The sequence below is a fragment of the Colias philodice genome, chromosome 13 (assembly GCF_061535455.1).
Source record: "Colias philodice isolate Cphi_HAF_F1 chromosome 13, ilColPhil1 Martin Lab GWU primary, whole genome shotgun sequence".
NCBI classification, from domain to species: domain Eukaryota; kingdom Metazoa; phylum Arthropoda; class Insecta; order Lepidoptera; family Pieridae; genus Colias; species Colias philodice.
Genome location: NC_143098.1, coordinates 6,270,853 through 6,288,538, shown reverse-complemented (window position 1 = coordinate 6,288,538; position 17,686 = coordinate 6,270,853). Strand labels below are relative to the sequence as shown.

The following is a 17,686-nucleotide window of genomic DNA, read 5'->3' as shown; positions in this document are numbered from 1 at the left end:
TAAGCTCACGAAATATCACAAGTCTAATCGCTTGACGCATGGAACAAAAGCGTACATCGTAAATTTCTTTCAACGGCTAATTCCATTTAAAAGGCAATAGCATGATAACATTGACCATCATATATATTCGTCTACATAATCGTAATCCAAATGAGCGATTAGCGTCTCGTGCGCAGCGTAGGCGCGGCTTAACATCGAAATTTAAAAGGGTCGCTTATCACTGCCGCTTAAATGGAAAAAGGGCTTTATCTAGCACCGGCTTATTGTGATGCCATCGGTCAGCGAACAGGATATATCGTCACGCGCACCGTTGATTTTAACTGCTTTTATAGGGAACATTAATTTTTAGGTACCTAAATTTGATGAAAGACTTTTAAGACATGTAAGATAGTGTTATGATATATCATACAGGCTTGAATCTTTAATCCTTAGCTTCATATATTCATGAACTAATCCGATAGGACTACAATGGCTCCGTGAGCGCTAGAATAAGACAGGTTTGAATTAATGCACAGTACGAGTTCATTAGTTATTTAGTATAGCGGGTCTTAATACCAGACAACTATTAGGAATATCAGCTTGGGTGTGTGCGAACGAATCTATTTCCCCCAATCATACGAGAAGTTCGTTTCATTATTCATTCGTTCCTTCGTAGACGACAGGCTATTAGCATTTTAAATTACATAATGAATTTACAACTTTAAGCGGTTAGCGGAAGACACGCGAACTCAAATTTAACGTAAAATCAATTATAATTTTAAGCCTCACATAGTTCATTTAAGTTTCTAATTTCCTTTTACTGGTTACTACTTAATTGCTGCTATTTAAATTACACTGCTGCAATTAGTTCGTCGTGGTTTTATGTCTTGGCATTATATGATCATGGATTTAATAAAACTAATTTTGATTGGAATGAGTCTTCTTTGCCTTCATTTACCGTGGTTATATAATTATTTAATAGGTACTTACATTTTCAATTATTATTAAACGATTTAAACATTAAATATTTTACATTTCTATAACTTTAATAAATTAATTTTCTTAGCTCTTACAAGTCTTGCAATAAAACGCACAACAAGAAGTAATAAACAAAATCTGTTCCAAAAAAATAATCATACAGAATATCCCTTCCGTGTCCACAGTCCACATATATTTTTACGCAGCCAACCCATTCAAGCATTTGTGAACATTTCTCATTATGGAGCGGAAATGAGTGTACTCTTATGCCGGGTCCAGACTGGTGAAACGTAACATGCAATGTAACATGCAATGAAAGAATTCACCGTCCACATTGCTGCAATGTATCATGAAAGGTAACACACTTTGTAACAATTTCTCATAGTTTGGACGTCTTGCGCGCGCGAATTGTGCATTACACGCGCATGCTACGAGCATTACAAGCCGCGCGCGGAGCGATCCGAAATTTGTCGGTTTTTCGACGAACACAAAGGGGCAAGGAACACGACTACGGGAGGTTCGTAGTGAATGCGCGTTATGAGCGCGCTATGCGTCCACACCAGCAGCGAACATGCAATGAAAGGCAGAATGTTACATTGCATGTTACGTTTCACCAGTCTGGACCCGGCATTACTTAAATAATGACAACTCCTGCGTCTCTATTATCTTTTATTAAATTCAACTGTATAGAAAATACAGTTTCTTTTTATAATATTGTGAAGCGCTTGTTAACTTGGAGATTGAAGATGGAAAATTGCAAATCCTGTTGTAATGCTCTGCAACTTATAATATTGTATGTAAATCCGAGATCATATCATGTTAAAGTTGCAGTTAGTATGCACTGCGGTAAATGAGATTTAGGAGATAAAATATTCTTAATAAAAACCTTAATGCGCTTAACTGTTTGAATAAAACGTTCTTTAAAAATCAATGGAGGGAATTTGGCCTATATTTGTTATCTTTTGGAAATGTAGGGACACATTTTATGTATTTAAAGTTTAATACGATTGAATACGGAGTTAGTTAAGTAAAATTATGTTTAATATTTTAATTTATTTGCAGTTTATCTATTTATCTATTTCTAATAGTTATCATTTCAATGATTAAACGTCTTAATAAATGATAGTTTAATTGAATTTTATTGAATCGTGTTATTCTTAGTACAGATATCGTGGGGATTAGAGCGGTCCTTTTGATAACTTAACGCTCGACTCAATTGAAACACTCCGCGTCTATTAAGACTTATGTGACATTTATTGTCAATCAATACTCCCGCATTTATAAATGGTACACCCTATTCTTAGTCAATTGGTCAACACTGACCATTGGTCAGTTTAAACTTCTCTATAGATATTCTGTATAGATCTTCGTATTGTGTGGCTTCCTAATGGGTAAGATAATAATTCGCTTTACATTGAACAACATTGTTAGAGTATGAAAAGAAACAGTATTGATATCGATTTTTATGCTAGGCTAATGAAGGCTTATCCTTAAGGAGTGGACTGTAGTGGCCAGGGATTATTGATTTGATACCATCTGTACATATCTATTCTAATAATGTTGTCTATGATACTAACGTAATTTGTAATTAAAAAAAAGGTTTATTTTCCATTTGGAAACTTAACTTTGGGAAAACACTTTTGCTATTATTATTTCTGTAAATGCAACTTTGCAGGACAACTGTTTCTGTTTTTAATTTTTATTTATTAATAGTTTTATAACAACGCTACTTGCAACTTGTTTGTTTTTGTGCATCTCATAACGCTGGTTTTGTGTAAGGTTTAAGCTCTAATTATTATTATTTTTTGTTTCAGTTGACTCACATGGCTGCAGCTTAACATGTCGTAAGGTAATTCGAATTTCTTTATTTGTTTTTCCTCCAAATTGTTATATAATATGAATTAATTATTAAGTGAATTTTTAAAATTTGCAAGTTTTAATTGTAATAGTACCTAGCTTTGATACTTATTAATAATTTTAGTTTTATATTTTAGCAATTTGTCAATGATAATAATGTTTATAATAACAAGACTACTTAGTTCATTATTTTTCAATACCATATCGTACATAATATTAATTACCTAAAACCGGCCAAGTGCGAGTCGGGCTCGCGCACAAAGGGTTCCGTAGCAGCAAATATAATAAATTACAGTTAAATCAACCTATCTCAAAAACTATAAGAGATACTTTGATCAAACCAAAAATCGTTGAAAGAGTTAATTAGCATGCATCACCTCTATTTTTTTTAGAATTTTATACCCCGTAGTTATAAAAATAGAGGGGGGGGGGACATACTTTTTACGACTTTGAGAGCTGATATCTCAAAAACCGTTCACTTTAAGAAAAATGTTTTTTAGAAAACTTTATATCATTTTAAAAGACCTTTCCATTGATACCCCACACGGGTATGTACATCGAAAAAAAAAATTTCATCCCTCAGTTACATGTATGGGGGGCCCCACCCCCAATTCTTTTTTTTACTATTTAGTGTCATATTTTTGTAGCGGTTCATACAACACATATTCCCATCAAATTTCATCACTGTAGTACTTATAGTTTCCGAGTAAATCGGCTGTGACAGACGGACAGACGGACAGACGGACAGACGGACATGACGAAACTATAAGGGTTCCGTTTTTGCCATTTTGGCTACGGAACCCTAATAATTCTGTTTCTAATTAAGAGGTCACTTCATTAATTGCAAAGGTACAATCTAGGGCAAGACCTAGTTTTACCTTAATTAATACAAATAGTTGGGATTTTCTGCATATTAAATTGCCGGTATATTGATTAAACATTCTTCAAAATCAATCATTAAATTGTAATTACGATGTAAAATTCCTGTCTACAGTAGTTAAACATGTTAGTTCCAAATGTAGGTACCTAGTGTTGATTTTCATTTAACAATAATAAATAAATCTATTTTCTGATATTATGTTAATGTCTACAAAACATTACCAAAAGAAAAAAATACAAATAACATAATCAAGTTATATTTTCGTTCCATAAAATTAGCAACATTTTACAAACCTAATCGCTTTTAATCACGTAAAAACTGAACATTGCCATTTCAAGAGTGTCCCATAAACGTGCCAAGAAACACGCAATATGCTTTAAAACGTCAATAAAATATGTCTCGGACCATTAAATGGCTATCAGCAAATCGCTAGTACATTGGATGTCGTATTATCACCTAATAAAAATTTATAGTAAGTGCGCAATCATGTTAAAACATTTCTATAAGTCTAGCTGCATCGTGTGTGCTAATAAACGGAATAGTTGGAGGTATATGTCAACCGCTCGGTTGAAGATTATGCCCTAATCCCCTTTCTAGTAAGCCGCTTGCCATGGCTTTGTGCTGAGACTAGCCGATGCCCGTCAAGTGTGCTCTAAATCTGTTTTCCTAAACGCTCCTTATACTTACGCGACATTATTTGTATACATACTTTATAATTGTATTAACTAATAACTGTATACATTTTAGATACTTTCTAATATAATATTATACAAGTTTGTATCTGTGTTTGTATTCAAAACTTGGTTTTCGTTAAACCATAGATGGTTCGAAGCTTTGTCGAAGTATCATAATTTCTATCGAATTAAAGTATCCTGAAATTATTTTGATCATTGAGTGTATAAAATAAGATGGCGAAAGAAGTCATTAACAACAAAGGAATCACTAATTTACTTTGAAGGTTTTGTTAAATTGCGAGTTTTAAAGGAAGTTTATCACAAAGAATAAATATGTAAAGAATAGATATTTACGCGTAGATAGAGGGTTATAGATTATGTAATGGAATAAATAAATAAAAATTGATTTAGATGGTTTTAGATGGTTTACAATAGCTTTAAATTAAATACAAAATGGCACTAAGTAATACGAATACTTGTTATGCGAGTGACATTTCATGCAGCAACATATAAAATCATTTCTTTTCTTTGGATGTTTTTTAAACCGTGTTTATATGCATTCCATGTTCACGTTTTTGCATAAAACATTAAAATAATCGATATTCGCTAATGTACCTTTAATGTAGCCTTGGAGTCAGACGTGTCTCGGCATCGGCTGTCGAGATTAAGGAATAATCCACCTTTCTCATACCTAAATCGCTTTGTATCCAGCCTCTGCTGACTATCGACTTTTCCAATCCTTATTTTTTATCTTAATGACCCTTAAAGTCGCTTGTTCTCCCCTAATTATACCGGAAATATCTTTTTAAATAAATTATAAGTTAAATTAAAAATGGGTCAGCGAAAAATGAGTTTACTAATGCAAATTAAATGAAGATCCATGCAAACATCACGGTTAGGTAATAATTGGCTGAGTTTCTTTTATATTTAATCAAGGTACAATTTTAAATTTAGAAATATAACTGAAGTAATTTAGTCAAAAGCTTAGGCTACTCTTTTTCATGTTTTATTAGTTGTTTAAAAGGTCACTTTATGTTTAAAATTGGTTGTATAAAATTGATATGATAAAAGATAAAATAAAGTACAGCTAGAAACTCAACAGCGGCAATTTATAAAAATGCTGCAAGTATCTACTAAATATAGTTTGAGGCGAATTTAATTTGAGTAGAGCTAATAAAATTAGAACGTTAAGACTATTTCGTTACAACGCTTTCTATTAGAACAATAAGTGATTTATGGCAACGGAATTCGGGTGGGATACTCTTTTACAATATATGTAATTCATAAGTTTACAAAGCGAAGCGGAGCTCACCTAAGTTTAAATGGTTATTTAAATAGCTACGAAAATAATAACGTCGAAACCGCACGAGCGTGAACAACAAATTGTGTCATTATCCTAATTCCCCAAAATTAGAACAAAACGCGAAATATTATTTCGGCTTAATATAAAGGGCATTAGTGGTTTAGTGTTGCGGGAACTCGCGAAGACCGCCAACTGTGCCCTAAATCTGTTTTGACAAACCAACCGCTCGACTTAGTAAATGCTCCTAACTAGCGTACGCTTAAACCTAAATGTAAATGTAAGGTTTCCACGTTTAGTTAATATGGGTCAATGATATTTAACTTTAAGCTGGAATAAAAAAAATGGCACAAAATATGCGGAGTGAATAATTAATCAATCTTAATACTTTTGATCCATTGAAGCTTTGAGATTTATTGTACCTAATTTTAACATTTGATCTACAGCATAAGACATAATACGTGGACAAGCATGCATCATATTGATTCCTTATTGCTTCGGAAAGTTATCAGTATACATATTGACATTACAATTTTGCAATAAATGAGTTGGGAACTTATAGAATGCGAAGATATGATTGAGTTTGCTCGAATGCTGCTCCAATTTTCAAAGTTGTAGGAACATTTGGTAGCGTTATATTGATTTATACAAACACAGAGCGGTTTCAATTTTAACGTGTTAAGTCACATGTGGTGTCGCTATTTACAAAGTTTCGGTCGTTTTGAATAACAAATAAAATACCACATGGTCTTTACAAAAATTTATTTATTCTAACCCGCACAAGGTTATTGTATAGGGTGGGTATAATGGTTGTGTGTGAGAAAATACTTTTTATTGTTTTTCAAAACAGAGTAGAATTGGTGTTTTTAGTAACGGGTGGTTGTTTATATAAATAAATAAACAATTCTGAATACTGTACGCTTTATTTTCTACTGTTTCACAGTTATGTGGTTGTACGTGGAACTTATCGCTACGTTTACAGGAAAACATTTTAATATCGAGTTCAAATATGTGATCGTTAGAGACGTCTTATGAAACGTACTATCTAATATCACAGGTACTAGGTACATATTAACTTTTCATATCTAGTTTATAATTATATTAATGCAGGGAAACTAAAACATAACAATTTCAGTATTTATGACTGAAAAATTGATTATCATTTACAATTGATTGATAAAATCGACAATTATTTCACCGTGGATTTTGTTCTCATTACGGGGACTTCACCTCTTAAACAATATTACTGGTAGGTACTCTTGTCTCCTTTATCCTTGGTAACTTAAGGACTACCTTCAACCTTGAACCTGAAAAATAAAATGTATTTAGAATATTAATATTGGAGGATAATTGCTATAATTGCATATACTGTTAGAGGAGGACTAAATGACGTCACTTCCGGTGTGCGCCCGCGCCCCGGGCCGCGGAACTTCAATTTCCGGGCCAAAGCTGATTTTCCCTTTATGACAGTAACACGGTATTTATTCTTCCACTAAGTCAACTCGTCCATTGTGGTAATGAAATTATATACACGGAAGGGTATAAGTGCTTGTATGTAAAATTAAATTTGACAAATTTTTATTAACATTCAGATTACAAAGATAAATTACTATTCTCTTTAAAATTCTATTTTGATTAATGATTTGAAGCAACTATATTATCTCCGAATATTCCAGAGAATTTATTATCTGTAGCCATTTTGACTTAAATCCTATATTAACAAAACGTATCTTGAGAAAAGAAATAAACGTATTTCAAACTTTAATCATATTGTGTGAATGAACCTTTATAAATGCTATATCTTTCTAGAAAAACACATTACTGAGAACGTAGTATTGGTAATAAAAAATAATGATGATATATTATATTGTTCTTCCAAGAAAGTGTATATTACACGTTCATTATTAAAAAGACAAATCTTCTGATATTATAAAGCTGAATATATTATGTTGTTGTTTAATTGGTTGAACGAGCTAATCTCAGGAACTACAAGTCTGATATAACCTGTACAAAGATGTTGATATTTTTAAGTCTGAAAGATATCTTCACAGTAGCTTTATTTAGCAAGTTCAACAATAATCCGGATTTATTATAACTATAATATTGCGATTGCGCTCCAATGGAATATCATAAAATTTTATAACTATTTTATCGGGTTGTTTAGTACTTCTATTTCATTGGGTCGTTAGAGGTCATAAAGGGGGGTTTCAATCTTTATCATGTATGGTATTTCAGTCATACATTTCTTTGTCATGGAGTTCAATTTTTGCAAACTACATCTTTCAAATGTATTTCTAAACTAGAGGTCCGCCCCGGCTTCGCCCGTGGTACACAATAAAAGGTAGCCTATGTCCTTTCTCGGGTATCAAAATATCTCCATACCAAATTCCATGCAAATTGATTCAGTAGTTTAGGCGTGATTGAGTAACAGACAGACAGACAGAGTTACTTTCGCATTTATAATATTAGTATGGATTGTTTTAAAGTTCTCTGTCTATTATCATGAATTAAGGAAGTTTTTAAGTACCTTAGTCTAAAGTAACAACAAAAGCAATATACCCAAGTATATAATGTAATGATAATGGTAATATCTTCCTGAAAGATATTCCTCATTTGGTACATTATTTCAATAAATTACTTCATACCAATTAAGATCGTAAATATTAATGATTTAAATAAGCGTTTGAAAATCATCATTCAATAGACTACTTTATAGCTTTTTTTTATATTTTGATAAATATTTTTTTTTGCTACGAATTTTGTATAGGTATAGTAATAATGTTTACTGATTCCATTTGTAGACAAAAACGGTTTTACTGGGATTAAACTATTCACATAATAAAAACAAGCGATTGTATACACAAATGTTAATGTGTAAATAAATAATTCAAGCCACACTCATAAGTAATGGATGATTCAACTTATTTTTCCATATTCATGGTAAATTCTCATTACATTTGTAACGAGGACATACTCGCTCAATTCTCTTTAATATATAATAATCGAGACTATATTTGTATGTAAATGGAAATTTCATTGGATGTTTATCTTTGAATAAACTGATATATTCACGTATTTTGTACCAACGAAAATACAAATTTAGATATATTTTTAAAGCTATAAAAACAAAGCTTCTTGTTACAATTGACTATTAATATAAGAATACGTTTATATACTGGTTTGGTTTTCTTCGAAATAACAGATTGTATGTACTTAACGGTACCTACCGTATACATTGTCTTTTGAAGAACGCTATAAAATACATTTCTTTATTATTTGTCATTCTTAAATCTCATATCCTTGGGCAGTAGGTAAAAACAAAACACAAATGAAATAACCAAGACAACGGGAAAAATAAATAATCAGATGCGGAGACTTCAAAGTTAACCGTGAACATGGAAACAAAGAATTAAATTTGTTTCCACAATAAAATAATTCTGTTCGTATTGCCGCAGGAAATAAGGCATTTTTATATAATAAGATAAATACATTTTTAAAGAGCCCACCTGTTGATAAATGTAATACGCCGTCTAAAATCGGGTTTAATACATACCTACGGTAGTTATATTGTAGACCAAATTAAGTAAGTATCTAGAATTGGAATAGACTCGGTTACGTGGGCCACACTGAAAGTTTTGCGTAACTAATAAATAAAACAATTTATTTGTCTAATATTATATTTACTACTTTTTAAAGTATTCTCCGTTACATTTAAAACACTTTTTCATCCGTTCAAATCATTTCTGGAAACATGAGGACCATTGGTCCGAGGGTATGTTTTCTGCGTGCTGTTTGAAAGCAACCACTGCCTCTTCGGGCCACGTAAATGTCGAACCACTCATTGAATCATAGATTTTTGGGAAAAGGAAGAAATCGCAAGGTGCTAGGTTAGGACTGCGTACGGTATGAGTCACGTGCTCTATGTTTTCAGAAGCCAAAAATGACTTTGTTTTGTTCGCGGTGTGCGCCGAAGCACTGTCATAGTGCAACAAGATGCGACTTCTAGGTCGCTTTTCTCTTATTTTTTCTAAGACATTGGGCAAACAAATAGTGGTGTACCACTCAGCATTAACAGTCTTTGGTCGCTCAAGTGAGATAGTGTAGACAGGATTCGTCTTAGAGAAAAATAATGCAATCATTTGTTTGCCGACCCTTATCGCCTGCCTCAATTTGGTTGGTTTGCTGTCACTTTCAAACACCCACAAAGAATATTGGTGTTTTCTTTCTGGAATATAACCATGTATTCATATTACATATCCTGTTACGATATTATACACGGCATTAGAATGTCCGTAATTGTACTTTAATAGCATTTCTTAACACTAATCTACTCGATGTCGTTTTTGTCCTGGAGTGAGTTTGGGAGCAATCCACCGGCAACCAAGCTTCCTAACTTTGAAATGTTCATGTAAAATATTCTGAATTTGGCTCATACCAATCCCCAAATGTCCTCGAATCTTCTAATAAGTGATATGGCTATTTTCTTAAATTAGTCGTCTGACGGTAGCCATATTTTCCTCCGTGATCGCAGTTGAGGGTCGACCTTCACGAATTTCATCATGGAGAGAAACACGGCCGCGATGAAATTCAGCATATCAATGCCTTAAAGTGCTCAAATGAGGTGCTTCCCTCCCAAAAGTATTTTAAAGGCGAGCAGTGCAAACTTTCGGAGAAAGCGAACTTTTAAAATCATCAAAACTCATCGCCCTAAAATTGTTTCGTGTTAGTTCCGTTTTTGCTACGGACAACGAACTTCAACTTGAGATAAAAAAAAATTGACAAGCGTTTTCCGCCAAATTTTTTTTCTCCTCAACTTATGAGACTTCATATTATGTTAAAAAAATATAACATTCGTAATATAAACATTTATGGGTGGCCAGAAACGCAAAACTTTTAGTGTGCACTAGGTACTAGAATTACATATTACGACACAATTAAGCTGGTTCTTCGAAATTTTATATACTTTTTTGGTGACAATTGTGTAAATATGTAATTCCGTGAACTCTACACCACCTACTTTTAATTAGTTTTATGAACCTATCACCGGAATGACACTTGTATTTTCGCCGGGAATTCGAGCACAAAGACTAGCATAGATATCTGACCAAGGGTTAAGCGATACTGTACTAAGGAGACAATCATATGAGCGTCTTGGTAGAATATAACAGGGTGACTAACTTCGTTCAAAGTATATTCACATGTAATTTGTCAAACATATACACAAGTAAATACGGAGCAAAATAATAAGTCTGTCCCGAGATCGAGTATTAATCGTCGTATTTGGTGAATAAATTTACTTTTGTTTGAGTTTGCTTTCGCTACAACGTTATTTATTCAGTAGGACGACCCCAGGCCAGGGCAGAGATACTTTGTTTACATAACATTTTCGTCCCAGTGTTTGCCACGTTGACTTGCCGATATTTCTTCGGACCTCGAATTATTTACTGAATCTATATTGGGTATGCTATCGTGTTACCTTTTCTTGAAATGAACAATATATGAGCTGTGATTGTGTCGCATTTTTGTGTTTTAATAATTGGAATTGAATTGTTTTTTCTATAGTTTGATTTAAATTATATTGTGTACGTTAAAGGTTCGTATGATTAGAAAGCAAATTACATATTTATAATTAGTACTTTCAGGTTCATAAAAGAAAACAAACAGTACTAAACGTAAATCTGCCCTGATATATAATTAAGCTAATACATTTCGCCCCTTAATTTCCGACCAAGTAATAAGCTCTGAAGAAAATTACAGCAATTAAAGGCACAATACCTCTTTTAGTGTGGTTTATATTTCCTATTATTTCGGCCACTTACTTCTATGTTTTCACACTTATACGTGATTTAGGTCAAGGGATCATTCATAGAGAAAAAGAGTGGCTTGAAAGCGGCATCAGAAACATGGCCTGGCACCGCTTCAAAGCCCTTGATAACTTTTATGGGTGGTTTGTGTCCGCGGTCGTTTGGGCACAATTCGTTTAATAGTTTATTACTTTATGTGGCATGCTGAAGTTGCAAAAGATACAAAATTTACAGAACAAAATTGAAGTATTTTCTTCTTTAAGAAAATCTTCAAAATTCAATCTTTAAAAAAATGCTTCATTTGTAATATTAGTAGCGTTTAGCTACTATTATGTAATCTGTGATATTAGCAACGTTAGTTAATTAGTTAATGCGTTAGTTTCGAAGAGAAAGTGACCAATGTTGACATAATATTTTCTACAAAGATTCCCTTTAACAGTTATATGATGCAAATATATAATCTCAAAACAGTTCAAGAATGCAATTTGTTCTCTACAAACACTAGCAAGTTCACAGTTAAATATCTACACAATTTATATGGGCAAATAATTCACAGTTTGATATGTGCGATCACGTCGGCGCCGTATTTATAGTATGACAGAATGCGCATAAGCATCCTTGCGCGTAGGCGATTGATTTACATCGATAGATCGCCAGCTTACCTACGCAGCCCTTCGTGTTACCTACATCAACATTTATTTACTACTGCCAGTATTCACAGATATTGCTAACATAAGTTTTATGTGTGATCATAAATTTCAGCGAACAATATGCTATTGAACGTTGTTTATTGCTTGTATGTAAGTAGGCGAAGGTTTGAACTAAGGATTACCGTGAAACTTTACTCCAGATATCAGTTTTCAAATAAAATGCTTACGTTTTTTAAGATGCCAGATCAATAAAACGGGGTTTATGGCTAAACAATATAATCTGTCGAATCATACGATTTTTGTTAAGCATCGATTAAATATCTTTATCGAAATAAGTCGACTGTTGTGTGTTAGAATAAACTTTGTCACAATACTGATTTTCAGTCTTTTAAAACTAAATTTACCAGACAAAACAAAGACTACATAATCGACTGTTCATTATTCATTTTAATGGCAGCATAGAGTCTGAAGTGGCGCGTTTGCATATAAAATTAAGAAACACTTCTACTGTAATGAATGAACGAGGACGCTATTAAAATAGTGCCACATAAATAATTCAGACGTAGGCTTGGCTTCGTTTCAAGACATTTCCACATTAAATTTCATGAGAAGTTCATTTTTCCGGAAAGGCGTGACCGTTCACGCGCGTCGCTGTGGTCGACTGTCTCGTGGTAATTGACCATTTTATACTTTGGATGTATTGGCTACGTACCAGAGATATCGATTTGATATGTGCTTGTCGTTGGAATGTGTTTATCAAACAAATACATGCGTTGCATGACTGAATTGTTTAAATAATAAGCGTTGTTGGCCAACATTTAAATGTGGTTGGTACCTTCATGTTTCTAACTGTGAATTAAATATGCAGAATACAGTATCATTTATTCATTTGCGTAATTTTGGATTATAATAATTTGATGCTCTAACTTTTATATAGAAAGCTATTCAAGAAACCGATCTATTCTAGATTTGAAGTCTTGTTAGTAACTTCTTTAAAACCATTTCCACTAAACTTATCCAGTAACATGCTATAGCTCTTCCTAATTAGTTTACAGAGAGCTCTCTGTAACATGTTGTAATAAGCATATAACAACTGTTTACGACGAATAAAATTGAATTTTCCAATCCAATGGATGGACGCTATCAAAATTAATCGCAACTAAAGCTAAAAGTAAGTCGAATGGAACAAATTGTGAAATCGAATTTGACAGTTTCGAATTATCCGCTTAGTTTGCGATAATAATCGTATCGATTATATGATAATGTGTACCGTTAATTTTTTTCTAAACAGCGTGCTTCGACCTCGGGTCTTTAGTGTTTCTTGTACGGCGATATTATTTCTTCCTTTTACAGTAGTCGCCCGGCGGTCCACTCCACTTTTGTTTTTACATCGTAAAGCAAAGTCTGCGACTTATGAACGTTGATTTATATGTTAATGGCAGAAAGCGGTGCTGGAAATTGTGTTTACTTTTGCAAATCGCAAATTTCTTGAGGATAGTTGAAGTTGATGATCAAATTCATGAAGCCAAGGGTTACTCCTCGACGTGAAATGGGCAATCAATCACGTCCCTATCAAAATTTGATGTTGACATAAAGTGGATGAGAAAATGATTGATGCAGTAACTTCTGTGTCCCATAAATAGCGACATAGCAAGGGTAATTGAATAAAATGAGTTAAATGCTCACTGCATTGTAGACTGTAGTGTACACTGAGGAGCTCGAGTGCATGTTCAATGGTGTTAATTTTAATCGAGATGTAAAAGTATGGTGCACAATGTAGGTAATATACTGTTAGTTTATTTTAAAGTTAATTAATATAATACAAATGACATGATGGCAATAATATGATAAAATTTAATTTATTTAAGTACCTGTATTGCTTCATTCAAATCGGCCGAATTTAGAGAAATCATTATTTTGTAAATTAATTGGTTTTAATCTAATTTTTTGATTTTCATAAAAACAATCCATCTGTTAAATGTTTTTGTAAATACTTATACTGGAAGTAGAATAAATAAATATATTGAATACTTGTTACTATATTACGAAGTGTATAAAGAAGGAACCGAAAATAACAACACAGCAACAAAAGCTGAACGAATAAACAAAAAGTAAATGTAAATATTCCTTTAATCAATGAACTGACAAAGAAAATAGACCAAGGTGCCCATCAGGAAAAACCGCCTTCATTAGTTTAGTGACTTGCATTCGACCGAGTTGACGGTGTGGCATGTAGCCCTAATGGATAAGCTCGACGTGATTTAGTCTTGCTGCAAACAAAGAGGCAGTACATTGCTTTTTAAATTAGAAAGTCCGTTAGCATATGCCGTAAAACTCGTATGAAAAGAGCAATGTACTACGTTAAGTCATATTCACTTTTATTGTCGCAGATTGTGATGAATGTAGTAAAATTGATTCACTAAGCGTAGATGGACTATTATACAGTTCATTTGCGCTCATTACCTTATACTGTATTAACCTTTCGTGATCGTAACGTTTGTAAAGCAAAGTTTAAACTGGGGTAATAAATAGAAGCAAAGGTTATAAAATGAAAGTTGGAGGAATTTATTACGCGCATTTAGGTAGTGTGGCTTAATGATACAGCAATTGAAATGTTTTGATTAAGTAGTTTTCCATGACAGGTATTTATAACATTCTTGTATAATTATTGAAAATAACATTTAGACTTATATCATTACTAGTTGCTGCCCAACAAACTTTCATCTGCTATTAATATATCCCAATGGTGTTAGAATTTATCATAATCCTTTCTTAGCGGATGCCTACATCATAGACTATCTGCATGCAAAATTTCAGCTAGTCAGTCATTTTTGCGTTTTTATATGAATAGATACATACATAAATAAACAAAATAATAATAATTCGTTAAACAATACTTGAATAACATTTCCGCATAAATGTGTGAAGCTGGAACTAATATTCTGTCCTTTTATTAAGACAGCAATTCGAAAGGTAAGAGCCTACTTACACCCACTTGTCATAAAATCTCCGTGTTACCTTACCAAGAAATGACAAAGTTGACCTGAATTCAGTGCAACTTTGTGTAGCCCTTTTGGTAAGAGCCCTTGGGAGCCAAAATTATATTACTTCATGTCCTTCGCGAATTTTGCATCGGTTTTGAAAGATTATTGTTTTTGTGAATAGCGTGTTTATAAAACACGTTTGAGACTTAGTCTGAAACGTGATATCTGAAACGTATTAGAAAATATACTGTCCGTGAAAGGGCTATTCATATTAATTTATATTTAATATGCTTCAATTACAAACGGCTGTATCTTTTGATTGCGTTGGCTTGATTGATTGATTGATTTATTAGTTTGATTTTTTCACAGCTTCGGGAAACCGTAGACTTAAGAATTCGATATTAATTTCAGCTCAATACCTCCACGCTTTTCTGAGAAAAAGGGTGTTGACAGACAGAAAACTTTAAAATTATTAAAAATATTTTTTTTATGTGATGTAATTAAAAATTTAATTTTTTGCTTTTACGTCTGAAATAAAAATAAATAGATGTACCTAAATAAATAGATGTAAATGTAGACAAATAGTCTTATAATTACTGTATGTATTTTTTATACAGCTTAATAAAATTATTAAGCTTTAAGCGTATCTACCCGAAGATAGGTGTTTTATTTGTCTTAAAAAACTTAATACTTACATTAAAATCCACAAAAAACTACCAATTTCCGAAACACCAGCTAAAACGAACGGGTCATTAAACGAAAAAGTAAATATTGACTCACGTAATCAGACTAATGCATTTAGGTCCCAAGGTTGTAAACAAGGGTGCTCACCTGTACGGGGTGTGTCCAATGACACACGGTCTTACTGCAAGTCACCTGGCTAATGGTTCCACTCGACCCTAAGTACTTGCTACGTGATTAAATCTATTTGTTTAAAAAAGAAATTACATGTCACGTGGTACTTTTGTTTTGATGTGGCAACTGCAATTTGTTGTTGGCAATGAATTGTCTTCTATCTTTATATCATCCTACCTTTAATCATTGAAGAGCAATAGTAATAAAAACGACATAATACTTCTCAAATAATGTACCAATTAAATACTAAAAAAATATAATATAATTATATTAATTACACCGAAATATTATATCAAAGACAAAGTTCATCTTCTGTCGCTTAATAATTTAGAATCAACACATTTCTGAAAGTTTGCAAACGCAAAAAGATACATCCAAACATTGATTGTACTTACTAACTTTGCGGGTCTACTGTTATTTATATCGAAAAATCTTGCAAATGACGCAGCCTAAATCTAGTACTGCTTAATTATTCTATTCCATTACGTCAATCTGCTGAGTAGGTGTGGTCGCGGCAATGCTACCCAATTCGCAATGGAACATGCTCGGTTGATGCTAAATTTGTATTAATATAATATAGGTTAATATTCCCTATATTATAGAAATATAAGTATGTATGGAAGAGAACGAATTTTGCACAAATATCAGAAAAGATCATTCGTACGTATAAGCTTTTTGGTATCACATCTTCTTCCTTTTTGTAAATTAGTTGAAAAGAATAACCTTTATTAACAAAATTACTGGAATTTAATGTAAAATAACAGCCAAATAATCAAGTGCCACTCATCTTTGACGTTGTAAGGCTTAATGCTGTCTGTGCTGATTTGAACACCAACGCGAAAACTATATTTAGCTTCTACGTCGAATTAAATTCGTGAATAGATTATTAATTTAATATTATATTTTATGATTAGAATCCGGATTATATTAAATTACAAAAAGTAATAATTATTTTTATGAATAAAAAAATCATTTTTATAGATATCATATGAAATATTGTACTCATTAACATTAAATATGTGATATGAATTACTATCCTTTATTATTATATAATTACGTAGAGCTGACATAATTTGCATGCCTTTTGTGGCGAATATGTTGATTTTTATATTGTTATCTTTTGAACGCATTATGTCTATAAATTATTATTATGAAATTATTATGAATGATATTTGACTTATTTTTGGATAATTTCTAGTATTATAGAATTGTTAATTCAACAGCCAAAATACTCATTGCTATTTACCAGTTCATTGTTAAAAACTGAAGCTCTAATTTCTATTGAAATAAACTGGAATTTTGAATTATTCTAGCGCATATGTGTGCCACAATTTATACGTTTTGATTTAGTATGAACTAGATAACGCATAATAGAAATCATGTAAAGCTGAGTTTATATCTGCCAGTTTATTTTGACATACAATTTAAAACAAAATTGTATGGTAATTTAAGCTTCAACTTTCATCTGTAATATCAGTTTAATTTAAAAACCAACCGAGATTATATTGTAATAAAATGAAAATAAAGTGAATTAAGTAAGTAAGTCATTTAGTTTAAAATGTAGGTATAATGTCCAGTTCAAATTCATAGTGTAAGACCAGTTTCAAAAATAATTTAGCCTCAATAAATGCAACGTAAAACTTACTAAGACAAAATAATACGCACCTTATTATTTAATAATCATAAAAAGCCTATTTGCTTTTACAAGAAATACATATATGGTCA

At 32.3% G+C, this 17,686-nt stretch overlaps 1 protein-coding gene across 5 annotated transcripts in view; it reads left to right on the top strand.

The window, feature by feature from the left end:
- Positions 1 to 17,686, top strand: part of LOC149483393 (uncharacterized) — an 88,257-nt gene that overhangs the window by 60,888 nt on the left and 9,683 nt on the right. For all 5 annotated transcript variants that reach the window (XR_016316486.1, XR_016316487.1, XM_089702406.1 and 2 more), the window contains one exon: positions 2,772 to 2,806. The gene's annotated coding sequence lies outside the window, so the exon portion shown is untranslated. The remainder of the gene's footprint in view (positions 1 to 2,771; positions 2,807 to 17,686) is intronic.